At 37.7% G+C, this 14658-nt stretch overlaps 1 protein-coding gene across 2 annotated transcripts in view; it reads right to left on the bottom strand.

Annotated features, from left to right (window-relative positions):
* The window catches only part of LOC127655239 (beta-1,3-galactosyltransferase 1-like), a 191406-nt gene that overhangs the window by 67901 nt on the left and 108847 nt on the right, over positions 1–14658 (bottom strand). For both annotated transcript variants that reach the window (XM_052142923.1, XM_052142922.1), the window contains one exon: positions 14462–14516. The gene's annotated coding sequence lies outside the window, so the exon portion shown is untranslated. The remainder of the gene's footprint in view (positions 1–14461; positions 14517–14658) is intronic.

The raw sequence follows: 14658 nt of genomic DNA, 5'->3' as shown, positions 1-14658 counted from the left end.
ATGGGGTGGTTCAACTCTCCAGTTACAGTAGATCAGTTTTGCAGCTCTTCCTTGTCTTGCGACATGCTACTTTTTTAATGCCACTGGTTCCTTCTTCATGCTGCAATAGCGTGAGGCACTATTCACCACCATTATATTAAAATGATACTCATTAAAACATCTCTTTTTGTGTTCTGCATACAAAAGTTATATGGGTTTAAAACAACATGTGAGTAAGTAAATTATCTCTTTAAATATGTCTGTCTGAATGCTCTTAACAATGTTTTTTTGGTTGCTGTTGATTGATAAAGTCATCTTCTCAGAGCAGATGGCTTAACCAACTGTACAGAAGCCTGCGGTAGAGAGTTGCACTTTAGCATTTGGGGCATGATACAAGGAAAACCCTGGAGACAGAAGAAAAAAGCCCTCTCTCCAAAACACATGTAGGGCACATACTGTAGATGCTGGGGTGACAGAGAGCTCAGAATTAGTCGAGCACACTGGAGGCCTACCATCACTACCAACACATTTCAGTGTGTGGGACGAGTGTGTGTGTGTGTGTGTGTGTGTGAGCGTGTATTTATCACATTGTGGGGACCAAATGTCCCCATAAGGATAGTAAAACCCGAAATTTTTGACCGTGTGGGGACATTTTGTCGGTCCCCATGAGGAAAACAGCTTATAAATCATACTAAATTATGTTTTTTGAAAATGTAAAAATGCAGAATGTTTTCTGTGAGGGTTAGGTTTAGGGGTAGGGTTAGGTTTAGGGGATAGAATATAAAGTTTGTACAGTATAAAAACCATTATGTCTATGGAAAGTCCCCATAAAACATGGAAACACAACTGTGTGTGTGTGTGTGTGTGTGTGTGTGTGTGTGTGTGTGTGTGTGTGTGTGTGTGTGTGTGTGTGTTTGTTTGAGACAGGCGAGGTGGACAAGCCAGAGAGAACAAAGTGTAATCTGTGAATTATACTGATGGCACGTGAGACACTCTTAAAAAAATCCAGAAAATAGACAGAAGGGGAAATAAATAAAGAAATAAAATCACAAGAAAGACAGAAAAACGAAAAGAAAGAAAAAGAATGAAAGAAAGAGAGAGATGAAAAGAAGGAATGAAAGAAAGAAAAGAGAAAATGATCACAAGAAAGAAAGAAAAGGAAAGAAAAAAAGAAAAGAAAGAGAAAACAATCACATTAAAGAAAGAAATAGACAAATAAAAATAGAAAATTATCACAAGAAAGAAAGAGGAAGGAAAGGAAAGAGAGAGAGAGAGAAAATAGAAAAGAGAATACAATCACAAGAAACAGAGAAAAGAGAAAACGGTCGCAAAAAAAGAAACAGGAAAGAAAGAAACAAAGAGAAAACATTTGCAAGAAAGAATGCATCTACACCATATAAATACTATGGAACAAAAATATGGTAATCATTCTGTATCTTGATATAAAGTCATGTGGGTATTGCCACCTGATACCACCACAGTATATTTTAGTAGAGGAGAGAGACATACAGATGACAGATGAGTAGAAACAGATAAAGACAGCCGCAGACACACGGCTCATCTTTACACACTCTTCCAGTGCGTGTTCCTCTACCATGATCTGTACCACAGCCATTCATCCTGCTTACCGAGAGAAACACACCAGACTCAACCAACTACAACAAAATCAATGTTTCACCTTATTGTTGGCCTAAAACTGGGATTTCTGCACAGCCGAGAGAGAACACATGCCCATATAGGCAGCTCCCTTCTATGGCAGCATCCTAATTGACATAAAGCCTCAAAAGTGACTGATTTCAAACACTCTACATAGACAGCACCTCTCTGCATCACAAAAATACAAGACTCTTGCAATTAATTTCAATACAGATGACACAAGAGGAAAGAAGCTAGTTTGAGGTTTAATGACATGACAGCTTCCGTGGCTATTTTAAAAGGTAAAGTGATTAAAAACCTATATACTCTTATAAAAGGTTTTAAAAATAAATTTTTGATAAACACTCAAAATCTGAATCTAGTGTGATTTTGTTAAAAAAAAAAGCCTTTCAAAAGTGTCAGCCAAATATCCGGGTAAGGTACGAGGTCTGTCTTTCGCAGGCATTCTATTTGTAATCCGAGGCGCAAAGGGGTGATGATGGCTTTATCCGCAGCTTTGCATCGATCTTTTCTAGATTGTATCTCTCCTTTGATTAGGAGTGAGGTTAAGCCCTAACAGAAATGAACCATGGACTTACTACAAACCCCATGGTTAAACTATGGATACGGGTCCATACCGATGCTGCCTTAGGGCCCCGTTTCCACTGATAACCGACCCGAGCCTTACGGGATCTGAAAAACATCAGGTTTCTGGCTAGGTTCACAAGAAAGAAAGAAAGAAAGAAAGAAAGAAAGTTGCATGACAGAAAAAAACATAAATCAGTCGCAAGAAAGATAGAACCTAAACAAAGAAAAAATCATAAAAAGAGAGAGAAAAAGAAAGAAAGAGAAAATGATCACAAGAAAGAAAGAAAGAAAGGAAACAATCAAAGAAAGAAATACAAAGAGAAAGAAAGAAAGAAAGAAAGAAAGAAAGAAAGAAAGAAAGAAAGAAAGAAAGAAAGAAAGAAAAAACAATCGCAAGAAAGAAAGAGATAAGAAAGAAATACAAAGAGAAATACTGGCTAGAAAGAATGAAAGATAAACAAAGAAAGAAAAAGAAAGAAAAAATGTAAAAAAGGAAAAATATCAAAGAAAGAAAGAGAAAGAAAAAAATGGAAGAAATAAAAGAAACAGAAAATAAAAAGAGAGATCAACCGCAAGAAAGAAAGACAGAAAAGAGAAAATGATCACAAAGGTTTGGGTCAGTTTTTCAAATTACAACTTACAACAGGTTCTGGTTTGTAACTAATGAAAAACAATGCGGGCAAACAGACGAGTTAGGGGCTGTTCACACCAAACGTGGATCTCAGGGCGGCTGTGGCTTCAGGTGGTAGAGCGGGTCGGCCACTAATCGCAGGGTTGGCGGTTCGATTCCCGGCCCCCTTGACTCCACATGCTGGAGTGTCCTTGGGCAAGACACTGAACCCCAAGTTGCTCCCAATGGCAGGCTAGCGCCTTACATGGCAGCTCTGCCGTCATTGATGTGTGAATGTGTGTGAATGGGTAAATGAGACGCAGTGTAAAGCGCTTTGAATATCACTTAAGTAAAAAAGGCGCTAAATAAGTGCAAACCATTTACCATCTCCATATCCTCAAAAGTCAATCAATTGTGTGCTGCATGAGCTATCAGACATTTAAACAAGACAGCGAAAACAGCGCCGTATGCAAAAGCCTGAGGAATAATTCAGTGACCTTTTTCCATGCAATTTCAAAGCAACTTCAATTTGTCAAACAACCGTAAATTGGCACGCTCCTGGATCAGTGACTTCAGCTTGTGTCATACAAACACATTCTCATTGCAGCAAACGCATCCACTGCATCATAGACAGCTGTGTGTGTGTGTGTGTGTGTGTGTGTGTGTGTGTGTACATGGAAACCAAATGAACCCGGGATCATTTAGCCTTAAGGTTTCATCAGCAATTTCTCCCAGCTGTCCGTGCAGGAAAGCAAAACTGTTACAAGCGATTTACAGTAGTTATTATTGTATTCATGCCACAAATTATTCATGCCCTCTTGGGCATTTTACATGATTTAAACACTAATGCTCTTTGGTTTTCAGATGATATGTTTCTGCTCTGTACAGTGAAGCTGCTGCCAATTATGGGATGTGCAAAACTTCAATGAGTCGGTTGTGACAAGTCAGTATTACGAAAGCCCTGTATGTATTCTTCTGTTCAAAAACAGCTGGATCAAGTGCATCAGAATGGAACAGCCTGCAGAGATTTGTTTTTACTATAAATCTACACTAGGTGGCGATATGCGTGAAGAATGTGAATCGCCATAAAAGAAAAGAAGAATAATGTGGAAGTAAAACTGAATGTCGAGATTTATAGTAAAAAAGGACTTAAACATTGATCTGTTTCTCACCCAGTCATCATATCACTTCTGAAGACATGGATTAAACCACTGGAGTCTTCTGTATTACATTATGCTGACTTTATGTGCTTTTTGGACTTTCAAAGTTCTGGCCACCATTCACTTGCTTTGTACGGACCTAGAGATCTGAGATATTCTTCTAAAAATATTAATTTGTGTTCAGAAGAAGAAAGGAAGTCGTACACATCTGGGATGGCATGAGGGTGAGTAAATGATGAGATAATTTTCATTTTTGGGAGAACTATCCCTTTAAGTTAAATGTAACATCAATACATTTAAAAACCACTACCATCCATACACAAATCTACAACCATGCCTTACTACCTCTTGGTAATTAATGCACACACACACACACACACACACACTCCATTTCAGTCATGGTTTGGATATAGCCTTTCTGACTCTATTTCTATAGTTCAGCGTAATAGCCATACACGCATCACGTTAAGTCAGTTACTTTTTGCCTCCGCTTTGTATCGATTTTTCTGAATAAACATCAGCCAGTTCTGTAGGGTTTGATGGCTGCAGGCTTTTTTTTGACTATTGTTTATTTTTCAGCATTGTAAGTCAGTTTGAAATCTCAATAATCCTATGCTTAAACAATTATTCTTCAGATATACAGTTATTTGTCAGTCATAAAAGCATAAAGTACAGTACTTTTCCCTGGGAGAAAAGCACTGAGTTTTTCTAAAACCGTAAATTCAAAGCGGCACTTCAGTAATGTAAATATATATCTATCCTTTTCCTTTACCTTACCTCTCTGTAAACTGCATCCAGCATAAATGCATCTACAAAGATGACAGGAAAATGTATTGTCTGCTTGGTAGTGATTTGTTCTATTTACAAATTACTTTTGTTTCCCCCTAGAAAGCCTTGGAAATGCAAATCAATTGAATGTAAGAAGAATACCAAGGGTAACTGCAGTAGTTTCATAAAGGCAATAATTTTTTTCAAGCTATTTGTTCCAGCAGTTGAAGACTTCCCCACCCTATTCCTCTGTTCCAAGATCTAGGATGAAATTCCGTCCTACTCAATGTTCATGGAAATGGAAGAACTGCAATTGGCTCAGCAGTAACTGAAATTCCATAGCAAAAATAGAACAAATTGACACTACCAAATGGTTATTTATTTTATTATCCATTTATCCTTGAATCCAGCAAAAATACCTGCATAGTGATATATATATATATATATATATATATATATATATACACCATTACCATGATGGCAAATTACTCGTACCATGAAATAGATTTTGATTGACATATCATGCCACCTCTACTCCAAGGCCTCCCAACCAGGAAGAGAGCACACGCTGCATTATTTATTAACCATTCAATGTATGGTTCTAGAATTTTTTTAACTGTACTTTCTCCATCCCCGCTGAATGTAATCTGACTAGGACAATTGCTCAGCCGTTAAGAAAGAAGTAAATGAAGAAAGAAAGCCTTTATTATTGTCACACATTATATATACATTTTCATATACACAGTGAAATTTCTTTGTTTTCACATGAGCTAAGCTGGGGTCAGAGTGCAGGGTCAGCCATGATACAGCGCCACTGGAGCAGATAGGGTCAAGGGCCTTGCTCAAGGGCCCAACAGTGGCATCTTGGCAGTGTTGGGGCTTAAACCTCCGACCTTCTGGTCAGTAACCCAGAGCCTCAACCATAAGATTTTGTTTCTACATCAGTGGAATTTTATAGAATAAAAGGACTAAATTCGGTATGGAGAGGCAGAAATCAGACCCGGTATTCATACTCTGTAAAACCTGTCTGGATACGAAAGCATAAAAGTCTTCTAAGCAGTTTATTAAGTGTAATCTTATCACCCCTACTGTAATACACTAAGACAATGCTCATTCAATGTCCCGTTCAAATAGGGTGGCCAGACATCCTGTTTTTCCCAGGACAGTCCCGTATTCATGCACTTTTTCTAGTGTCCCGACTTATTCTGAAAATGTTTTGTTTTGTCCAGTATTTCCACTCTCCTAAAATGTCTCTATCGCTTATGCGGCTTTCTCAGTCATGTGAGTATTCTAATCAAAGGTAGCCACGGCTTGTAAAACCAATAAAATCACAACGTGTTATTTGAATTACTTGATTGGATTAAACTATCCAATCACAGTCCGCCGTCAATAGACGTCCAGTTGGTGAACTGATTGAAGAGTCAGTTTGAAAAAGCACAAAAATGTCAAGGAAGCGTGCATTAACATTTAATGAGGATCTTAAAAAAAAGAGTTTACATTTCTAAAAAAGGAGTCACAGACAGAGCCTAGAAAAGTGATGTGTGAGATTTGTGGAGCTCGCTTTTCCATCACCCATGCATAGATGGAAATCGGGCGGGGGGGTCAGGACCGCCCTTATCTGAGGGTTGTCCCCCCCTAAAATATCATTAAAATATATGTATTGTAAATAATATAATGATATATTCTTAAAATAATTTTTTAAGAAATAAAATAATACAAATGCAATCGGGGAAACAACAAAAAAACGTTTTAAACATTTTGAGTCCCCCCTCCCTTGCCTCACAGTGCTTTGGTCAAGTACAATTTTGCCTGTATTATTGGTGTCCCCTTCAAAACTTGCTCTTGAGAATTGTTATGTTTATTGTCCCCCCCAACATTTTGATGAAATTTTCGCCCATGCACCCATGGAGGACGAAACCGACATAGCGCAGCATTTTCATACAAAAAAACATGTGGATGCTGCTAAAGTGCACCACAACCAAGTGTTAGCAGGGTTTTTTTTTGTGAAGCAAAGTTCTGAATCTAACAAGAGGCATGCAAGTGAAGGAATTTTTACTTATCATTCTACTGTGCACGGCCATAGCTTTCGGCCCTCACCAAATCTGAAGCTGTCATATGCAACATACTCGCTTTTGTGCAGCTGGACTATCAGAAATTACTGTCGCATGGCAACACACGTTTCCTCTCTCTTGGTCCAGCTCTTGAAAGAATACTACACATTTTCAATGGCCTGCGTGCATATTGTATTTCTCAAGAAAAATGCCCAAAGTTTCTAAGAGACATTTTCAGCGATCCATGCACTAAACTCTGAATTGGCTTCGCACTCAAGCAAACCGTGCACTGGAGATAGAAGAGCAAGACCACACATCAGCCACAGAAGTGGCTTTGCACATTCATGACCTGAGAAAAGTGTTGCAGGCTAGGCTGGAGGAATCATTTATACCCTCTGACATTTAAAAGCAGTTGGATGCCCTGGTTGATGCTGGTGACATGCGAGCGGATGATTTCCTTTGTGCAGTGAGAAACTTTTATTCAGCATCAGTGGATTGCCTCCAAAATTGGAGCCGCTCATTGAAGAACACAGAAAAACTTGACTGGGCCCTACTGAGAGACATCCCAGAGTGGAAAGACATTCAGAGAAGCCTAGAACACTTCTAATCTCAGTTTGATTAACAAAACCACACTTTTGATGAGTGGGCTTGCACGAAAAACATTGTCACTCGTCACATCACTGAGTGGAACTTGAACAAGATGGCCGTGTTTGAGAGATGGACAGATGTTTTTCGTGAGCTGGAGAGCAAGACCATCCTCTTCGGAGTCTTAGTCAAGGTCGTGGAGTTTGTTTTATACCTGCCTGGGACATCTGAATCTATGGAGGGTGCGTTCACATTAATGAACGCAGCATGGACACCAGATAAATCTCGACTCAAGTGTGTACCAAGCATGAAGGCAATGCTTTTAGTACATCTTTATCATGGACTGGACTGCTCTGCATTTTCCTATAAACTCTTGAAAGACAAGCGCACACTGAGAAAATTGCTGCCAGCAAACAGTACAAGGTGACAACAGTTACAGATGCGGATGCACCCTCTACTTTACATTGATCTGCACCTAGGTAAGGATACGTCAATTTAATTTTTGCTGGGAGGTGGCTGTCCGGATATCAACAATCAGGAATCTGGAAGAGCCAAGTCAGTCCACTTGGCAGCCATCTTCGGAATGCTACTGGGCAGCTATTTTTTATGGATCCAAGCAGCATAAAAGTACGTCTCCTATCAAGTTGAATGAGAAAAGACCTCAATCTCATAAATTGTATCAGTGGTTTCATAAATTGTGCTTCTTTAGCTCAGATAACGCTAAAAAAGGCTATTTGTTAGGCTGATCCAGCTAATGCGCATGTGCGTTTTCAAGTTGACTGACAGGCGATGTCGGTATCTGAAAGGTGATTGGCACTTTTATCTGTAAGGTGGGACTTCTTTTTCTACATCCGCCATATTGGGCGTTCCAATTTTTACCATTAATTTTAATGCTCCATCATGGGCTAAATAGCCTCTGGTTCGGTGTAGCATATTTGTTTAGTATTTCTGCAGTATATATACCGCATGACCTATTATATTTGCAAAAATGTGGAGTATACAAAAGTACACACTGTGATAGCTAACAAATGTTAAGACATTTTTACATAAAATTAGAAAAAAATGCAAAATGCAAAAAAAGATGATAATTGGTCAGAACTCAGAGAATTAAACGTGACGTAATGAGGTCATGTGACAACAACAACACCTACTACTCTTTCATGGAATAATGCACTGTACGGTTGTTAAATTACAATGCAAAATTTGAATATTCATGGAATTTAAGATAAAAATGCACATTTGAATCCTAAAATTAGCATAACAATTTTGGATGTGTGCCAAGCACTGACGGTAACTTACGGACCATTTATACCAATCACATTCTTGGGCTAAAAAATATGCAGTGGCAGGAATAAAACAGAAGGTGTGTGTTTAGACTGAATTTCCACAATGTCTAATAAAACAGCGCTCCTACACGAAATGCTGAAAAAACAGCAAGAAACAGTGCAATGTTCAAAGACGTCCGTCTAGTGTTCATGTTAAGTGAACGGCCCCTGTGTGGAGGTCTTAAGCCATTGTGTCTTGCTCTTTTATTAGCATCTCTGCATAAGCATTAGGTAAGTACATACAACTATATTTAATGAAAAACACAGTGGTACTGCTGGTATTATGAAGCTTGAGTCCGTGATAGTACTATGGCACCGGTATAGGCTACTGTGCAACACTAAGTTAACATAAAACTATTGATGAAGCATTTCTTTTCACATTTAACTTTTTTAATTAAGATTTAGGTATATGAACTGGCTAAATCTTATAATATCAATAAGTAACAGCTTTAGCACGGTGGTGTTTGGTTTAAATTGATTCATAGCACCCTCTTGTGGACGTAATAGACAATGCCGATTTAAACGATGTCTTGCAGCTACGATTGCACCTACCTGAAATAATGTATTTTTCGAAATAATGTCGAATTTAGTTTTTGAGCCCTGTTAACAGAACCTATTTTTGCATACTATATTTTGAAAACTAATAAGCAATATGCAGTACATACTGCACACTATTCAGTAAGTAGCAAGCTAGTATTCGATTCCAAACACCCACAGCAAAAAAAAAAAAAAATACATAAATTCTAAATAAGTATTTGTCTTGTTTTCCAAGACAAGATCAAGATACATTTCCTTGATCTCTGTTCCAAGACCACATTAAAACAACATTTCATTAATTATCCAATTTAATTCACATCCAGATGATCAGGGCTATTAATTATTGGATTAGAGGATGAGAAAAATGCTAGAAAAATAGCTGTTAATCTCCAGAGAGAAGCAGAATGTAAGAGAAAAATCAAGAGCCATAAAGCACCACCACGGTCATTGATGCTCACACAACATACAGCACATGACGCCTCCTCACACCTGCCCTCATACTCAAACGCATTACTGCTCACAACTTATTCTCACGCAGCACACGCCTACACACAACCCACGTATAATTTTGTACTCACAAGTCACTTTGGCACAAAACAAAGGATGAAGAGAGAACAACTGACTGAGCTACAGATGAAGCATGCAGCTTCTAGCCAATTATTGTTTCACTGAAATAGGAATAATTTTTAGTATGAAATACGCAGTATATGTTGGTGGCTATATGTATATGTACAGAAAGCAAATTATGAAACACAACAAAATGACTTCACGAAAAACTGTGTAAAATGCAGTAGTCCTGACTCAAAATTCAGATTGGAAGAGTCACTTTTGATTGTGTTAAAATTGCCGATATACACACACCAGTAAATAGAGTTGGGTGTAATCCAGAAATACAGATGCCCATGTCGCCCATACTCAAGTCCGCCCCTGCCTTTTCAGCTTGAAGGCTGCCAGCATGAAACCTCAAGCCAATGACAAGAAACAAGACTTTTCTTTAACCCATCAAATGGCTCGGATTTCTGCAGAACTAGTGGCACCAAATGGAATTGCAATAAGTTTGTTTGACTAAACGTAAGAACATTGTTCGGAATAGCATACTAACATTAAACCTTTACTATTCCTGCAGGATATACACTGTGTATCCTCTTTATGTTTGGTCGACCAATAAAAGACGAGGGAATGTTCGAAACATTTGTTGTTGTTTTTTCCACTAGTGATGTTTTGTTTGTGAACGATTCAGTCTTTTTGAACAAATCTGGCAAGTGAACTAATCGTTCTCGTTCCCCTTCATACACTGACTCATATTACTTGTTCATTGACATCTCTCCCTTTCGAAGCAAATGAGCTCTACGGCTTTTCATGCCTGCTGAGACGGACTATGGCATGAGCCAATAGCATTCAAGTCTGGGCTGTGAGGCCGCATATCATTGGTTTCACCCGCTGAACGAATGCACCCATTTACTGAATGAGTCGAGTCGGTAGTTTGAGTCTACACGAGATGAGACGTCTCGTTCATGAATTAATTGAATGTACTGGTACATTCGTTCGCCAGTGAAATGAATGACTCAGTCATCTCGTTCATGAACAATGGTCTGCTGAAGGATTGAACAAGAGGAGGCATGTCATTCATTCAGTTCGACAAGTGGATCAATTGCGTTCAACAAGGCGTGAAAGAGGTGAAATGCACCAAGACTAAGACTGACACTAAGTTTATACGTATGCAAAAACAAAATCCAGAAATTAAAAGATCATAGTTAAAATTACATGAATTACGAATGGAAATGTTGTGCACAGTGTAAGATATTATTAGGATTTTTTCAACTTTTTGAACGTCTTAATAAAAGTTATGCCCAGTATTTGACAAAGTATAGTAAAAATAATGACTGCAATTTGTGGTGAAAATGGTTATGGTGTTTAAACTCTATTTTTAAAGTGTCTTCGTACATTTGCTGATATGCAAATTCCATTTGTGTTGCTTTTAAAGACTGACTTTTAGCACAAGCCAATAGCATTCGAGAGCAGGCTGTGAAGGAGCATATCATTGGTTTGACCCACTGACCGAATACGCCCCTTTACTGAACAAGTAGTCGGTCATTTGAGTCTGAATGAGAGGAGACAATTCATTAATGAACGAACTGAATGAATCAGTCATCTCGTTCGTGAATGAGGATCTGCTGTCAGACTGAATGAGAGCAGAAGCTGCATGTCGTTTGCTAGATTTGTCAATCTCGTTCAACAAGAAATGGGGCCGGATGAATTATGAATATGAGTGATGAACACATTACAATGACATATGGACGTTAATAATTTTTCAGTTTATTATTGTTGTCTTTTTTGTTGTTCTTGTACAGCTTGATAAAAATGAATCAATGAACAAATCTCAGCAAAGTTTTTTTGGTGAGTGGATTCAAAAGACTTGAGTCACTGACATGAATCAAAATCACCACCACTATACACCATCAGCTGAAAACAAAGCCAAAGGTTTTTAATGAGCATAACTATTGCCCAACGGTTTAATCAAAATCCCAGCTGACAGACTGTGCCTCTAAGCCACCGAGTCCTCTTTGTGCAGTTCTATTTGTAGACAAAGAGAAATCAATAGTAAAATGAGAGCTCTCCTACAGTGAGGCGCTTAAAGTGTGGCTGACGATTTAATGAATGCTAATTGCTCCTTAGTGGAAGAACAGGATAAAAATGTGTCGACACACACATGCTGCCGAATCACATATTTCCTCATATAATATATCTGTAACTGTATGATCCAACACAACCACTTTCTGTTATGATCTCTCAAATCTCTCACAACCCTCTAATTTAAAAAAACTAAAAATTAAAAATTTTTACCTCTAATTTAGTTAAATGCTGTGGGCTAATTTAATGTACAGTCAGAGTTTGGCTATAGTGACAAACATGGCATTCAATGTGTACTTTAATCAGTATTTAAATTCCTTGGGAATATAATGCACTACCTTGGCATTGCCAGCACCAGGCTCTACCAGTTAAGCAACAAATTGTCACTGGATTAGCAGATTTACTGTACTGTTGATCGTTAGTGGGCGTTCTTATTGATGGTCAATCTGACATTGTAGGTGTGCTGCACAACTGGCCATAGCTATTGAAAATCTGATCGCAAATGGCAGGTATTGCCTGTAAATACACAAGAAGAGATGCCATTCTAATCTGACATAGGAAGCAGTTAAATTGCCTCATAAAAGTAATCCGTAAATCTCCACTGCTTTAATCCATGACTACAGAAGTGATGTGATAGATGTGGGTGAGAAACAGTTCAATATTTAAGTCCTTTTCTTTTTCCTATAAATGATCCTCTCTGCTCAGTAGGTGGCGATATGCATAAAGAATGCAAATCAAATGCGATGCTTTTTGGACCTTCAAAGGTCTGGCCACCATTCACTTGCATTGTTTTAAAACTCTTTTCAGCAGAAGAAAGAAAGTCATACACATCTGGGACGGCATGAGGGTCAGTAAATGATGAGAACATTTTCATTTTTTGGTGTACTATCGCTTTAATATAAATTGCAGCAGTTCATAATGCATCATATTATGAACAAGATGAACAATTATCAATGCATGAATAAAGCTCACTTTCAATTTCTTACAGGTTTCCACAAATCTTTTTAAATTATACCTCAGTATGCAGGCAATGATATATCATATGGGTCATTCTGTGTCAACTCAACCAGGTTTTTCCTTTTTTTTTTTTTTTTTACTGTTGAATGAAATATATAAATGATGTGCCATGACTCAATATATACTGAATTATAAATTATTTTGTAGAAGGGGTGAAAATGACTATTTTTACTATTTTCACCTATGGACCTTGGACCTTCTATGAACCTTAGAAGGGTTGGCAACATTATTATTTAAATTTTACACAGAGATAGGTTGGTCTATTACTAAAATCAGCTGACTTCAGGACCCCTTGTGGCATTGTACGGCAATATTATTTTTTGTGAATAACATACTGACATATTACCATTTCTGCAGAACCATGTATACTGTTTTTGTTTGGTTGACCAGTGGCAGAAAAGGGGTGTTTGACATTTTGAAAATGGTCACAAACTTTTGCAATTTCGTTTGGTTTGTCTAATGGCAAACCAACTATTTGTTAATACTAAAATAAAAGGAATATTTTCACCTATAATTTTGGTCTAGAGGTCAAAATATAACCTTAGAAGTGTTGGCAGAACATTTTTTTATTTTTACACAGACATAGGTAGGTCTTTAACCTTGTTGACTTCAGGACCCATTGTGGCATTATTAAGGTGTGAATTCAAAATTGAATTATAGTCACACAGACAGCCCATATCACTTGGATTTAACCATAAAGCACCTTAAATATCAATAATAAAAAAATACATTGTGATTCCTGACCAGACTCTAAAAGGATATTAAGATTATGATAAAAATTATAGCCACTCCAACTTTTTCCAACAACACAACAAAGTAGTTTTTATTTGTTCAATTTTAAGACTCTCACAAGGCAAAAATGTTCATTATTCCCCACTCTACAAAATAATGGATAACTCAATAAATATTGATCTATGGCATTTAAGATATTGGCTTTGAGAAAAAGTATTAACAAAATAATTCAGCTGGGAACGTTTCTGAAATGTGGTTAATTTGACATGAATAACCACACAGAAGAGTGAAATCGCTTACAGTAACTTTAACTTCTCTGACTTGCCGACACTTGATTAAATTGCCAACTCTGATTGAAAGATTGAATGGTTTGTGGTCGCTTTGTCACTACACTATACTTGTCAGAACAATGCTAATCAGGCGCAATTCTGCAATCCAGACTCATGTCTCAAACCAAAAAATATTAACATTTTAGCCCATGCCCTGAGGTAATTACTTCAATTTTCACTGAAAGACTCTAAATGCCTTCAAATTAATTTCTGTATCTCAGTGCTCTCTTTACAAAACACAAGAGAGAAAAGATAAAAAGAGGAAGACTACATCTGAAGGTCAAATTCAAAGTTTTTCCCTCCTATAAAGATTGTGTTCAAAGGGGCCATATTTTCTGTCAGCTATACAGTATATAAAAAGCAGTATAGCACAAAGTACTTTAGATCCTACAATACAAAAAGGTTTTTAATATATATATCAATAATCTTCTAGCATAGAAGAACTTTGCACTTTAGCAGCAAGTAGCAAACAATGCAATCCAGGCACTTTTAAAGGGTTCCTGCAATATCCTACCTCAAAAATGACCCATTACTTCTGTTCCATGATCTCTCCTTTCTTCTCCAACCATCTGTGGAAAAAGACAAGAGGTTATTAGCGAGGGGCTGAGAAAAGGACCAAAAGTATAGCTGAAAGCAGCAATTATGGGGCCAAGCACAGCAGCAGCAGCAGCAGAGTCATTCTAATATAACCAATCTCCAAAGGAGCAGAGG

Source organism: Xyrauchen texanus, chromosome 14 (assembly GCF_025860055.1).
Source record: "Xyrauchen texanus isolate HMW12.3.18 chromosome 14, RBS_HiC_50CHRs, whole genome shotgun sequence".
Lineage (NCBI taxonomy): Eukaryota > Metazoa > Chordata > Actinopteri > Cypriniformes > Catostomidae > Xyrauchen > Xyrauchen texanus.
Note: the sequence above shows the minus strand (reverse complement) of the source record. Positions and strands in the feature narration are given on the sequence as shown.